The sequence below is a fragment of the Panthera uncia genome, chromosome A2 (genome assembly GCF_023721935.1).
Source record: "Panthera uncia isolate 11264 chromosome A2, Puncia_PCG_1.0, whole genome shotgun sequence".
Lineage (NCBI taxonomy): Eukaryota > Metazoa > Chordata > Mammalia > Carnivora > Felidae > Panthera > Panthera uncia.
Window position 1 is genome coordinate 45,233,359 of NC_064816.1, and position 15,646 is coordinate 45,249,004.

Consider the following 15,646-nt stretch of genomic DNA (forward strand, 5'->3'; position numbering starts at 1 on the left):
TTATGTTCTTAAAAAACTAAGATGGCAACAGCTAGCATTCATGTCTTTGTGACAAACATTTTTTTTAACACTTATTTTGAGAGACAGAGACAGAGCACGAGTGGAAGAGAGGCAGAAAGTGAGGGAGACACACAATCCAAAGCAGCCTCCACGCGGTCAGCCCAGAGCCTGATGCGGGGCTCGAACCCACCCACCGCGAGATCATGACCTGGGCTGAAGTCGGACGCTTAACTGACCAAGTCACCCTGGTGCCCCGCTAGCATTCATTTCTTAAATTTCATGTTTGTAACATGGCAAGCTTTTCCCATGCATTATGTCATTTAACACTTGACTAAGTCAATGAGGGAGCTTCAGTCAAACATTCTGAGAAGTGTAGCATCAGCCCAAGTTCTCTCAGCCAGTGAATGATAGGGTCAGAATCTGAGCCCAGGATTTGAACATCTGACTGTAGCACCTAAATCTTAACCACTAGCAGCATTATATATGCTCCACCTGGGGTAGTTTGTGTCGGGTCTCTGTAAGGTGATTAACATTGAACAGTGGTTTATAGTCTTTTTAAAGAGCTTATAAAAGTCTTCAAATAAAATATGTAGTGACTGAACTTATAAAACAGATGAAAACAACACCACTGCCGCGAACTTGTAGCTTTTGTTAAGTATGGGGGGGAGTGGGGACGCTGAACCTCCCATCTCCTCCAACCAGGTCTGTTTTACAAGAACTAGGGTTTCTGTACAAACAGAAACACAGAGACAGCCACTCACACTGCTTTCTTCACTAGTAGGGTTTTTGTTTTTCAGGTTTTAATACTGTCTGTGGTCTTTCACCCATTTGCAGGTTCGAGTCCTGAATCAGCCTCAACCACCAGTCTTGGTTGACTATCTTTTATTAGTAGGAGGCTCTTTCTAAGTTTAAGGGTATGATTTGAATTACCCAACAGTCCCCTCAGTGTATAAGTATGGATTTGTGGGAAGGGGCAAGAGCGAGTTCAAAAACACGGGCTTCTTGCCATTTAAGTGCCCAAGGAGAAATGCATGATCTTCACTTTACAGGAAAGTAGTATTTTCTTTCTTTCTTTTTCAATATATGAAATTTATTGTCAAATTGGTTTCTATACAACACCCAGTGCTCATCCCAAAAGGTGCCCTCCTCAATACCCATCACCCACCCTCCCCTCCCTCCCACCCCCCATCAACCCTCAGTTTGTTCTCAGTTTTTAAGAGTCTCTTATGCTTTGGCTCTCTCCCACTCTAACCTCTTTTTTTTTTTTTTTTTCCCCTTCCCCTCCCCCATGGGTTTCTGTTAAGTTTCTCAGGATCCACATAAGAGTGAAAACATATGGTATCTGTCTTTCTCTGTATGGCTCATTTCACTTAGCATCAAACTCTCCAGTTCCATCTACGTTGCTACAAAGGGCCATATTTCATTCTTTCTCATTGCCACGTAGTACTCCATTGTGTATATAAACCACAATTTCTTTATTCATTCATCAGTTGATGGACATTTAGGCTCTTTCCATAATTTGGGTAGGGAAAGTAGTATTTTCATCAGAAATACATGAACTCAAGACTTGTCTACTCTTCAGCGAATTGCATAGCAAAACTATTGCATACCCATGCATTTGACAAAATTAATGAGACCAGCCCCTGGTAAGGATGTGAGAGATGGGGACATTTCCACACTGCTGGTGGGAATGCAAACTCATGCCTCCACTCGGGGGGTGGGGGGAAGAGCTTGGTATTCCCCAGCACCACTGAATGGGAACATGCCCTGTATGGCCAGGCTGTGCACTGTACCAACTGGGGCTGCCATGGAGTCACGCTATGGGCTGGCCCTGGCAATGTCACTCCTAAGAGTCATCTTTAGCAGGAGTCAGCAGACTATTGAACCATGGTCCAAATCCGAGCTGCCTCCTGTTTTTGTTTGGTTTTGTATTTTTGAATAAAGTTTTATTGGAACACATTCAGGCTCATTTGTTTACATAGGGTCAGCATTTGCTTTTCCTATACAACGGCAGGGTTGAATAGTTGCTAGAGGCCGTCTTGTTCACAAAAACCCCCGAATTCACTGTCTGGCCATTTACAGAAAACGTTTGCTGGCATCTAGTCTAGATGATCTCTTGTATGTGAGAAACTGGTGACACTTGTGAGACCATTCATAGCAGCATGGTTTGCCAAAGGCAAAAATGGGAGACACTATCCAAATGTTCATCAAAAGTAGTGACTTGTTCAATGGAAATATTATAGAGCAGAGACGCACTTCACAATAGTCCATTTATACACACTTGAAAAGCAACCCAAACTGAATTTATTGCTTGGATGTGTAAACACATGTGGAAAATTATAAAGAAAAACAAGGAATTGATTATCATAGAAGTTAGCCTAGGGGTCATCCTGGTGTGGATGTGATGGTGGAGAGGCACAGAGAGGGGTACTGGCAATGCTCATTCTCATCCTGAGTCCATTTTTAGTGGTATGACTGCTTACTTTATTTTTCTTTTTTTATAATTAATTTTATTATTTTGTTATTAAAAAAATTTTTTTAATTTATTTTTGAGACAGAGAGAGAGAGATAGAGTGTGAGTGGGCGAGGGACAGAAAGAGAGGGAGACACAGAATCTGAGGCCAGCACAGAGCCTGTTTCAGGGCTCCAACTCACAAACCGTGAGATTGTGACCTAAGCTGAAGTTGGGCACTCAACCAATTGAGCCACCCAGGCGCCCCTAATTTTCTTCTTTATATGGTTCACATGTTTTAGATGCTCTTCAGTGTGCATGTCAAATTTCAAGATAAATGAATTTTAACATTGTATATGAAACTGGTTTTTCAAATTGTGAAAAAGAAGTCATAATTCAGTTTGTTCTGATATAGTGTGAAAAATGGCAAAATGTTCTTCAAAATAGGAAAAAATAAAATCATGTGCTTCATCCAGTGGAGAAATCTATCAAGGATTTTGTGCCCCCTCAGACCTTTTAGGTACACCTATCCTAGCCTTAGTCTTTTTTTTACCTTTCATGGACACAAATGTAGACCAGGGCTTGTCAGTGAGTTAGCAGCTGAGTTTTGAACAGCAGTCCAGGGGGGAAGGTCTTTCTTCGGAAGTGGTATTTGGGGGTGCCTAGGTGGCTTGGTTGGTTGGGCGTCCGACTCTTGGTTTTGGCTCAGGTCATGATATCACGGTTTGTGAGTTCAAGCCCTGCTTTGGGCTCTGTGCTGACTGTATGGAGCCTGTTGGGGATTGTCTCCCTGTTTCTTTGTCTTTCTGCCTCTCCCTGCCTCTCTCTCTCGCTCTCTTTCCCTCTCTCTCTGAAAATAAACTTAAAAAAAAATAAAGCACTATTTGAAGAAAACACAGTAGAATACACCACACGTGTCCAGTAAGACTACCGGAATGCCCAATTTCAGAGAGTATTTCTAGAATACCTGCTGTTGACCCACCTGGGTGATTGAGGAGCACAGACTAGGAAGGCTGGCAGTGGACGGGAGAGACACAAGTATTCATGGCCTTGAGGAAAGGCTGGCAAGCATGGCCTCGGGTTTTAGGCATGCAGTTTCAAAACCCATCCACACTGAAAACAGGCCATGTCCCTCCGCTGGGCTCCCAAAGTTCCTGTGTCATTCAAGCTCTATTAACTGTTGTAGACACCATGACTTCCACAAGAGGCCACTCTTGCTTCACTTTTTCAAAGGGGGCCTTTGAAAAATAGTTTTAGCAACCAGTGGTACAGAAAAAAAACCACCGTTGGCATGTTTTAAACTCAGCGTGCAAAAATGTAATTTCATGGTCTTTTGGAATCTTGCATCGAACTCTTGGTGTGTGCTTGCTAATTGAAACACGAGTAATAGTGACGATGGCAGTGATGGCATCGGATGTCTCTATGGGGTCTTCCTCCAGAGAACAAACTCCTTTGTATGTATTATTCAGGGAAGACTCACAATGCCATATGTCTTGGGGTTCTCGTTTTCCGAGAGCGAGACCAGGTAAATACCACAAGCTGCTTAGTTAGATGGTGATATTTCAGAACCAGGGGTAGGTAAGTAAGAAAAGGGGAAATGTAGTTTTTCTCTGGGACATGCCCCAGGCCTGCCTCGGCGGCCAGGTGGATGGTTTAATTTTCATCTTGTGAGGTTGTTTTTGGCTTGCTGTGAATTTGGGTAGATACAGTTTCTAGAAAAAACTTGGGAGGTTGTGTCTTGGCACCCACAACTGGGAGATTCCCAGATGACAGCTTCTGTAGGCTCTCCTTCATGGTTTTTCACCTTGAGCTTGTACTCTGGATGTGAGGCACTTCTGGGTCCTGTTGAGCCTTCCCTTCTACTAGTTACTGTCCTGCCTTAGGTTTTGGTTGTCCAATCTGGCAGACAGAAAGTGTCAAAGAAAGTCAACTTTGTAGGTTTGAATCTGGACTCTGCTCCTTATTAGCCGGGTGAGTTATTAAGCCTCCCTGAATCTCAGTTTACTCATCTGTAAAATGGAGCAAATTATACCCATCTCACAGGGTTTCATGGGGAATATCCTTCCCTTTCTTCCTCCCGCTGCCCTCAGATCACCTGCCTCTGTGGTTGTGAGCCCTGGTTCAGAGAAGATTCACAGAATGTTAGCTACTAACCTAATTATGTTCTGTAGTTCTTGAAGGCAGTGGTTCTAACGTTTAAATGAGAATCTCCTGTTCAATTCTAATACGGCTGGCCAGGCTGGGTCTCTATGGTGATCTCCCTCCTGGAAACATGGCCAGGCCTGGGCTCTCTGCCACCTCCACCTGTGGTGAGTGGCTGAGCAAACAAGATCATCCTACCCATGCCGGCAGGCATCCAATCTGTTGAAGGCCTGGATGGAACAAAAAGGCAGAGAGAGGGCAAATTTGCTGTCTGCTGAGCTGGGACGTCCATGCCCTCCTGCCCTCAGACTTTAGGACTCTTGGCTCTCAGGCATCTGCCTGGGAGCTCCCTCCATGGCTCCGCTAGTTCTCAGGCTTTGGGGAGGGGACTGAAACTGTACCATCAGCTTTCCCTCGCCTCCAGCTTGCAGCCGGCTGATTGGGGGAAGTTAGCCTCCATACTCAGGTGAGGCCAATCCTTCATAATAAATCTTTCTACAGATCTAAAAAAACACATCCCCAGTGTAATGGCTCAACAATTCCTGATGGCCCTGAGCCAGAGTCTGCCTTGTAACAGACTCTCCGGAGGAGTCTGAGGCTTGTGGTCAGAGGATCACAGTTTGAAAACTGCCTTGGGAGTTTGCTGGGGGGAACCTGCACCACATCCTGCATTTCCAGGCTTACCTTTGGGACTGATTTCATGAAATTTGCAAATGCAGCTCATTTAGGCCGCTTCCTGTCCTACCCTTCTATGGCCTCCTGCCATCCATTAGCTGCCGCCAACCCTGGAATACAGTTAGAAAACGCAGTCTTTGTGGGAAAGCTCCTTCTCAAAATGTGGTTCCTAAAGCAGCAGCGGCAGCACCTGGGAGCTTTTTTGAAATGCAAATTCCTGGGTCCTATCCAAGATGTACAGAATGGGAAAGTCTGGGGGTGGGAATTTGGCAATTTGCTTCAAACAAGGATTCTGCACTTAAAAAAAAATTTTTTTAAGTTTATTTATTTATTTAGAGAGAGACAGAGACAGCATAGGCCGGGAAGGGACAGAGAGGGAGAGGGAGAAGCGAGAGGATCCCAAGCAGGCCCCACACTGTCAGCACAGAGCCCAACATGGGGTTCGATCCCTCGAACCATGAGACCATGATCTGAGCCAAAATCAAGATTAACCAGTGTGCCACCCAGGTGCCCCAAGGATTCTGCATTTGAAAGGTGGGTGACCTTGCACAAGGGAGGGTTGGTCTTCCTCCCAATCGGGTGTAGCAGATTCCAGAACCTATCCACTTCCTGCCATTCTTGGGCTGGTAGAGGTGGGAGGTGGGGTTGTTCTCTACTATTCCCAGTGTGCAAGCGCTGAGCATTTAGGAAGCACCTCCTAAGAGTACTGATCTTTTATCCTCCCCTCTGCTATGCCTCGTCACCTTAAACCATGTTATTTCTAGTAGAGAGGCAGGTTTGGTGTTTCTGATTCATTCACTCTTTTTATTGAACAAATACTCCACAGCCACTATGTGCCAGTACTCTTCTGGGTACCAGGGTATGGTGATAGGATTGTGCCAGCACAGAAATAAATCAACTTAAGCTATAATGTCAGAGCACGGCAACAGCTTGAAGGCAAAGCAGGGTGAAGGGCTGGCATGCTGGGTGGAGGAGGGGACATGGGGCTCTTCTGTTTCTCGGGGATGATACGGAGGCCTGTATTTTGCCCTTTAATCCTTGCTCTGGGGAGACCGTCTCCATCTTCACTCCACTCCCCTCAGTCCAAAAGGTTTCAAGAACTTAACTTACCCTTTTGGTGGAGTCACGTGATGCAGCCCCAGCCAATCAGCATTCATCTCCCTGCCTCCAAAACAGAGAGGATATCTGAGGTAGAACTGAGGGCAGGAGAGAGAGCTGATCACCTTGTTTGAACCACTAAATCCAGCCATGCCTAAAACCTTTACTCCTGGACTTTTTATCGTGGTGACCCAATCCTTGAGTTTTTCATGTGGAACCTTCTTCAGTCTTTTTTTATTTTATTTTATTTTATTTTATTTTTTAAGTTTATCTATTGAGAGAGAGAGACTGCAGGGGAGGGGCAGAGAGAGAGGGAGACACAGAATCCAAAGCAGGCTCCAGGCTCTGAGCTGTCAGCACAGAGCCCAGCTCGGGGCTCAAACTCATGAACCATGAGATCATGACCTGAGCAGAAATCAAGAGTCAGCTGACCAAACCGACTGAACCACCCAGGTGCCTCACCTCCTTCAGTCTGTTGAAACGCAAAGGGTTATGATATGAAACTCAGGGAAGGTGGCTTCAACTCCAGACTGCCACTTTCAGGCTGGGAGGTGTTCAGTAAGGGGTGGCTGGACTGTAGAGAAAAACCAGCCTCAGGCCAATTTCTTTTTACCTTAGCTTAGTGGTATTCACATTTTGTGTTTCAGAGACATGTGACTGAATTCCCAACGACGGGGTGACTGGCTGTTCTATTTTTCATCTTATTCCGACAGCCCAGATGGTAAGGGCTCTTGCTCCTTGTCTTTCCCTTTCTCCCCACTCAAAGACACACGTGTGCCAGTAGAGACACTTTTTTCCTTTTCTCAATGAAATGCAATTACATTGAATTCATAGCATTGATGATATTCATTGTTTCAGATTACACTGTTTCCTGGTGCTGGGCTGAGAGCTGTATAATAAGGTACTGATAAGGATTTTCTCTTTCTAACCCAAATTGTATGCAGATAGATGACACCTCCTTAGGACACTTTCTTGTGTGTGTGTGTGTTTTCAAAATTACTGAAAAACCAGTCATTCTGAAGCTCATTTACATTGCATGTGTTTTTCACACATCCATCAATTTCAAAATAGACTTCAAAGAGGAAAAAAGTAAAGTTCTCTCAGCTCAGACTTCCGAATGACTTGGTTTTAATAATATGCAAAACAGGGATGGGGGTGAGGGAGGGCTGGCCAGGCTTAAGCGCACTGGCAGCTGAAGGAGGCCAGAAGCGTTTCCACGGTTCCATGGCTGAGAATAGCTCTCACAAGATCCCAGTACTGACAGCCTGGGAAGGGGGTGGAGGTTCTGGAAAAACCATCTGGACTGACCAGTCCCTAGACTGGGAAACTACCCAAGTCACAGAAAGAACCCGTTTCTGTGTTTGAGCCGCTTGGAATGCTGGGGCTCGGTCACCACCATCACTGCAGGTGGTATCCATCTAGGGCAGTGTTCCTCAGCCTTTTTTTTTTTTTTTTGCATTGTTGCCCCCTCCTAAGGAGACGTGTAGAGTTTTCCTAATCCTTCTCAACCCCTCTTCCCATTATGAAATTTTAATACCAAAGATACACTATTTACCTGTTTATGCACTGGATGTAAATCTATGCTTATACATAAAAATAGTAAGTCTGTATTTTTTTTTTCTTGCTTCTAAGAACCGTTTTTGCCCTCTTGGTGATATTGTCCCCATTAAGGACACATGACCCAGTGTTTGTATGCATCAGGCTCTCTTCTGAGTGCTTACTTACATCAACTAATTCAGTCCTCACAGTGACCCTAGCAGGTATCGCCATTTTGAAATTGGGGCGCTGAGGCACAGAGAAATGCCTAAAGTCACAGAACTAATAGGTGTTTGTTTTGCGTTAAGCAAACTACAAAGGTTAAGGGACCAGTTTCCACACAAGACTTCCCTCACCTCTGATACCAAAGGGAAGGAATTCTGGGCCCCTACGAAGTTAAAGGGAGCAGTGCCCTTCCCAAACCATCCTTGGGTTTGCTAATTTGCTTGAAGTGCTCACAGACCTCACAGCTAGTATACATACTCCTGGTTACAATTTATTACAGTAAATGGATACAGGTGAATCAGCCAAAGGAAGAAAGGCATAAGGCACAGTCTAGAAGGGCTTCAGATGGGAAGTATCTATTGTCCTCAGGATGCGTTACCCCCTCGGCATCAATGTGTGACAATATTCATGGAGTATTGCCAACCAGGGAATGCTTACCCAGGCTTTGGTGTTCAGTTTTTATTGGGCCTTCGTTACACAGGCATGATTGATTGACTGATTGATTGCTTCTGTGGTTCAGCTCAGTCTCCAGGTCAATTGATAGAGCTAGACCAAAGCCCCCACTCTAAATCAGGGTTGGTCTCTCTGGGCATGGCCATCCCTCACCCCATGACTATCAAGAATGGACAGCCCCACTCCAAGATCCAATATGGCCAGTCCCTGCCCTAAACAAAGACACTCCTACGACATGGATTACCTCCCAGAAGCTGAGGATGAAGTCCAGAGCTGTCTCAGGGGAAGGCCAAATTCTTCATTGCACAGGGCTGGGGCTGGGATTTAAAGACAATTTGGATCCTTGCGGAAGAGAAACGGGCCTTATATTTGAGTTTTATAATCACTGGAACAATACCGTGAGGAGACAGGCGTATTCACACTGCACAGGAACTGAGTAAACTGAGTATGGTAGGCTGAATAATGGCTCCTCCAAATCTAGGTCCTAATATCTGGAACCTGTGAATGTTACCTTATATGGCAAAGTGGACTTTGCAGATGTGATTAAGTTAGACCCTTGAAGGGGGAGAATATCCTGGATTGACCAGGTCATTCCTGAATGTAATCACAAGTGTCTGTATAAGAGGGAGGCAGAGGGTGAGTTGGCTCAGAAGAGGAGAAGGTGATGTGAGCAGAGGTAAGAGTGATGAGCTTTGAAGATGGAGGAAGGGGCCAGGGGGTTCCTCCAGAGGAACCAGTCCTGCCTACACCTTGTTGTTAGCTCTGTGTAACTGATTCTGGACTGGTGGCCTCCACAACAGTAAGAGAGTATGTGTGTTGTGTTAAGCTGCCAAGTTGGTAGTGATTGGTTACAGCAGCCATCGGAATGCGTTGAGACTGAGGAGTTGAATGTTGCTAAAGGCTCTGGGGCTAAGAAGCAGCTGTTTGAGAGTTTTAACACGGGCCTCCCTGACTCCAAAGCCTGTTCTCACTTCTGCAATCCAGAGATGGCTTGTTCAAGGCATTCTGTGTTGCTGCTTCACTCCTGTGTTGAGACTGGCTATTGCTAATTGATTATAATTCTCTTCTCTTGATCCGGGGGCGAAGAGCAGAACCTTTATCAACATGATGCTTTTGGTGGCCATGGTCTAAAGATGGCCTGGGATCAATACCTTGACCTACCTCCTTGAGAGTCTTAAGGAGACTATCAGCTACATTCTCTTCCTTTTTTTTTTTTTTTCTTTCTTTTTTAAAAATACCTGAGTTTGTAATGCCAACTCCAACACAGCAAATACTCCGTATAGGACCATTGTTTTTACTTCCTCCACACCAACTCCTGTTGCTTGGATATTTGGTCTTTACCATTTGCAATAGTGTGCCAGCACTTGGCATATGCCCTGGGGGACCAGCCCTGCATCTTGTACCTTTTATCACTCTTTTAGGTCAGTTCCCTAAAGCAGAACTTGAGACAGGAATTTGGATTCCCTGAGTGGGGGATAAAAACGTATGGAAGGGAGTGGGGGAAGGAGGATAGTTAAGAGGAAAGAACAGGGCAAGGTTGGAGATACAGGGAATCTGGTCCTGGCACCACAGTGCTGTCTCCTTGCCAGGCAGTCGGCCACCTGTGGGTGGCAAACGCCTGCAGCTTTCTGGGAGATGGGACTTCTAGAGAAGGGGGAACTGTACCATGAGTGGCCAACCTTCCCACTGGGTGCTATGGGGGATGGAGGGATGAGTGATCCTCGCAGGAAGGGGGATCTGGGTGGGGTGCCAAGGACATGAAGGTCAAAATCAGGACCTAGTTGACAAGATGGCTCAGAAGAACCTGAGTAAAGTTTGGTCAAGGAGGGAGTCCTTGTTACACAGGAGTCCTAAGTCCACTCTGCACTGAGGAGGGACAGTGACACGGCCTGCAAGAACTTTTGCAGGATGAACTCCTGCCGGCAGAGATCTCTGACGATGGTCACCAGTGCTGTCAGCCCTCTTGTCTGCATCAGGCTTGCTCAGGAAGTACCTGTGTAGAGAGAAGAGGTTCACAGAAGGTTTGTGAGATGACCCTCTGCTTACTTGCAGTGGGGGAAGGAGACTGCTCAAGTTCCCTTCATAGTGGAAACACCTTTGGTTCCACAACAAGAAACAAAGCTCCTGCTGAAGAAGCTTCTGGGAGAAAGGTTGCATGACTTTAACTGCAGTAATGGATGGTATGAGATTGATCTAAGGGTTTGGTAGAGGAATGGTGAAGTGGAAAGGCAGTGTCGAAGGGGCCTAGATACCTTGGCAGAAGCAGCAGGAAATAGAGATAGGCAGCTATACAGGTCATGGTTTCATGGTTTGTGAGCCCTGTGTTGAGCTCCGGGCTGACGGCACGGAACCTGCTTGTGATTCTCTCTCTCCCTTTCTCTCTGCCCCTCTCCCATGCGTGCACTTACTCTGTCTCTCAAAATAAATAAATACACTTTAGAGAAAAAAGTTAAAAAGAAAAAAAAGGAATAGACAGCTATAGATACTGAAGACAGAAGGCGGAACAATTTTGAGTCTTGAGAGCACGTCTGCAGGGAAACACATGTTTGTTGATCAAGTGGCATGGTCTCCATTCTGTGCTGTTATCCTTCCCTCTGAATAACTCCCTCTTGCTCCTCCTGGGACTCTTCTCCTAACTCCCTCACCCTGTACAGAATCTCACTGGTCCACTTCTTCCTTATGTTTGTTTGTTCATTTGTTAAACAAATATTTATTGCCAGAAATCATACAACATCAAGTGTTAGGGTCCAGTGGTGATTCAAGAAGCAGATACAGTTCCTGCTCTCATGGGCTTGACAGCCGAGAGGAAGAGAGAGACATCAACCAAATAACCACTGAGATGCATACTTAACAAATTCCCACACAAGCTGAGCCACAGACCCTTGCCACTACTCCGGTCGCCATCTTCATTAAGAAAACTTTACTGTTGACTGTGTGTAACAGCACACACGATGCCAGAAGCCAAAATCACAAATAGCTGTGTTGTTTGTTTGGGAAAATCTATTTATACAACTTGGGTCTTCCCAACTAGCTGTCATTAGGGTAAGTGTCCCTTTCTCAGGGCAGTAGGTTGTTTAACAAGGCTCATCAAATGACTCTTCAGGACTGTTTCAAAACCCTTGCCCTGCTATGCTCACCAGTCCTAAGTGATTCTGTTGTGAAACTTGCAAACACCCAGTCAGTCCCTGCATTGAAAAAGCTGCCTTAAACCAGTCCCCCCAAATCTCCTAGATATTCCAGTTGTTCCCTCCCCCTCTAAGATGTGACTATATTTCTGGTAAGACTGTGTTCTCCCTTATAATGAAAGCAATGAACTTGAAGTTGACAGGTAATGGTGTTCTGAAAGGGTGGACTGTAATCTTTTACCACAAAGAACTGGGAACCAATCTAGAGGCTTCCCCAGAAGTGTAATGCTTGAGCTGGTGTTCTAAAGGATGTATAAGAGTAAATAATGCAGAGGGAGAGAGGGGAATGAGGGAGGGCAAGGAATGAGAAAGGAAGAATGTGCAAAGGCCCTGGAGCAGAAAAGAGTGTGGACCTTGAAGAGACAGGGAAAGGCCAAAGTGGCTGGAGCCCAGGGTCAAGGATATTGTAGTGAGGGTTCATTCTGGGGAAGTAGGTGGGAGCAGGCCACACAGGGTATTATAAATTGGCCACATTAGTGATTGTGGGTGTGTTTTGAGAAAGAGAGAGAGAGAGAGGGTACAAGTGAGGTGAGTGAAGGGCAGAGAGAGAGAGAGAGAGAGAGAGACGCAGGGCTCACCCAGAGTGGCACTCAAATCACAAACTGTGAAATCATGACCTGAGCCGAAGTCAGATGCTTAAGCGACTGAGCCACCCAGCCGCCCTCAGTGATTGTGTTTTTTTTTTACCTGAAGAGCACTGGGAAACTATTATAGATTTTTTTTAGTCTGATTTTTATAAGTGCTCATCACCCACAATTAGCAGGGATGATAACTAAGTGGCCGTGGTGGCTATCCTGGGGAGAGACAGATTAGAGTGCGAGCAGACAGAAGGAAAGCAATGGTGGATTTGACAGTCTGTAGGAAACAAAACTGAGGGCTGGATATGTTAAATCGCTTGACCAAAGTCACCAGAGGCTACTTAAATAATTTATATCAATTAAAATGACCTACAATCAAGCATTCCACCTTTCTCAGGCACATCAGCCATAGTACAGGTGCTCAGCAGACACATGTGGTTACCTTATTGGGCTGGCAGCTTACAGAACATTGCCACCATTATGGAACAGGCTAATGGACAGCACGCATGCGGAATTCAGGACTACTGGTCTACTGCAGCTCCTTGCCTAAGGCACAGCCTGATTTCCTCCATAGTCAGTTTGGAGTCTCTAAATGTTTGGGGGCTGAGGTTGGCAACTGTAGGCCGTGCTTGACCTGGAGGTGTTCCCCAGCCCTTAAAGCGGAGGGGAGTCCCAAGCCGTTCAATTACTTCTGCCCCTTCACACCCAGTGAGTGTCTGAGAAGAAGGAAGCGGCTGTTACTAACTTGCTCCTGTGAGCTTGATCACAGCGCCGCAGAGGCTGCTTGGAGGCGTGGGGATGCCAAGTCCAAATCCTTCTTTATGTGCAATCAGCATGCCGGCTTTTGCCCAGCTTCTGGAAATATTGGCATGCAGCACACACATTTCATGGCTGGAATTGCCCATTTCTGAATTAGATAAGAGATGTCAGAAGAATAATAAAGTTACTTTTGGTGAGTACATATTATCTGTAACGAAATAAAATGGGGATTGTGGCAACTACAACTCAATCTTCCATCTCAAGTTTATTAACGCTAATCCCCCTAGAATCAGGAGCGGGATCTGAGAGTGTAATAAAATGGACTCATTTTTCACAGTTTTTTCTTCCCCTGTCAAGTGCTAGTGGTGTAAAAAGAGCAATATTAAAAAAACAAAAAACAAACAAAAAAACCCCCAAAAACCCCCACCACACACAAGCATTTGTTTACATTTTCTGCTGCTAACTTATGACTGATTTTTGGAACAGTCCTGTTGTTTTTGGGGATAGTGGCTTTCCCCCCACCTTAGGTCAGAGCCAGGATGACAAATCCATAGCCTATGTCTTTGCTCCCTGATCCCTTGCAGACATCATTAATCAATCATGAAACTCTTACCCATAACTCCAGACATGGCCTTAGAATCCTTCTCTCCCTACAGTCCTCACCGAGGAGAAAATAGGTCAGAAACCTAGTTGCTATCCATGGAATAGGAACAGGCATTTTATCTGAGCTGGAGTAGGATAGATACTCATTTCTCAGAACAGCAATGGGAAATGGTTCAGAGCTTGCTACTCCTGGGAAAGAGGGGAATACTTTTGCTGTTTTGGGGGGTAATTAAGGAGAAATGGCTTACCCCACTCAACCCTACTCAATGGTAGTAATGGCATCATAAAGAATTATAGGGACCCTCGGCATGATGATGAAAACATTTCCCAGTATTTCCATTGGGCTGTTTCTATTCCTAGAGAACTCATTCATTAATACTTTTATAGCGGAAGTCTTACTGATGAGACCTGGGCTGTCTTTTGCCAGTGCTTGGACCACTGCATCATGTCACTTCTGGGTGAGTTGGAAGTACCTCGCATGATATCCTTTTAGAAGGGATCCTGGATTAATTACATCTATACTAAAGACTATTATTAGTATATAATATAAACAGAGCTGGCTGAAGCAAAGTGTCAGAAACATGCTACCAGTTCTATCCCCCCACCCCCCAGTTTATTACTAGCAAAGGCTCCAAGTGTGAGGTCTTTGTTTTCCGTGCTGAAAGATGAGTACCATTATTTTTGTTTCTAAATAGTTGTACACAACCTCTTCAACTGATCTAAGACTTTTTCACGAATCCTGGCTATTCAACTCCTTGGACACAATGAGTATCCTAAATTGTGAATACGATGAAGGTACAGAAAGGATTTGGGGCCTCCTCTTGGACCTTATTAAATAATCCGAGGTGTTTATTTAAACTATATGCAAATGTCCCAGGAGCCCCTCAGGAAAGTCCCTTACCCTTGAGACTCCTAACACCATCATGTAGTGACTTTTTTATTTAATGGGAGATCAGTGGAATTAACAAACTGGAGCTAGTTTCTAACAGTCTTTTTGTGGGGTTTCCTAAGCTTTCTGTGTCTTTTCCTGGATATGGGCTGCAAATCTGCCCACACAAAGTAAGAAAATTCTTAATGTTCGCAAACCGTCTGCTGAGCTCCCCTTCATTTAAAAATCATGCTTGCTTGTTATATCTGTTCTCAGGTATGTTCTTATACATATTACAGAGAAGCTTTTACTTTCTATGCCAAAAAAGGCCCAAGAGAGTTTTGTGATGGACTAGAACTACAGCTTTTAAAATTTCTTTCCAGGAAAGAGCACTAAAAGGCATTAAACTCTCCCTCTCCTTCAGGAACAGTTGCCCTAAAGTGGTACCTGCAAAGTTTTCTGTCCTGCCACTTTGCTGAGGAGGTCCAGGGCTGTTGACAGTATTGAAGGAACCAAACTTTCCCAGAGGTTAGGAGCAGGGTGGGAAAGTCTTGATGTAGATTAGCATGGCTTCTGGCAGGCAATAATGAGAGAAGAAAGCCACTTTTGCTGAGTCTTTATGTCCAGCACTTTCTGTCTTGGTGTGATTGCATGGGCTTGAAATACTGTTTAGGCCGGGGAGGGAATCAGCCCATCTGATTGATTTCAGGACATTGCAGGTGGCCTTGATTATACCACTTTGTCTCTAGGCTTTGACAGAATTTATTGGCCCTCCCCGGGTGCGTAGGTGAGGTGGCATTTCGTTCTGTTGTTCTAGGTGCTAAAGTTATGTAACAAGTTACTGCAGCACATAGAGTGACTCATACCCATGGATTCTGTGGGTCAGGAGATCACACAAGGCACAGTGGAAGTGGCGTGTCAATATTCTGGGATGTTGGGATCCCAGTTGGGAAGACTCACAGGTTGTGGTGATGCCAGTGAAAGGGGCAGGAGTCTCCTGAAGGTTCATTCTTGCACATCTAGTGCCCAGAGTAGGATGGCTCAGAGATGGAGCTGTCTCACCTGTTGACCT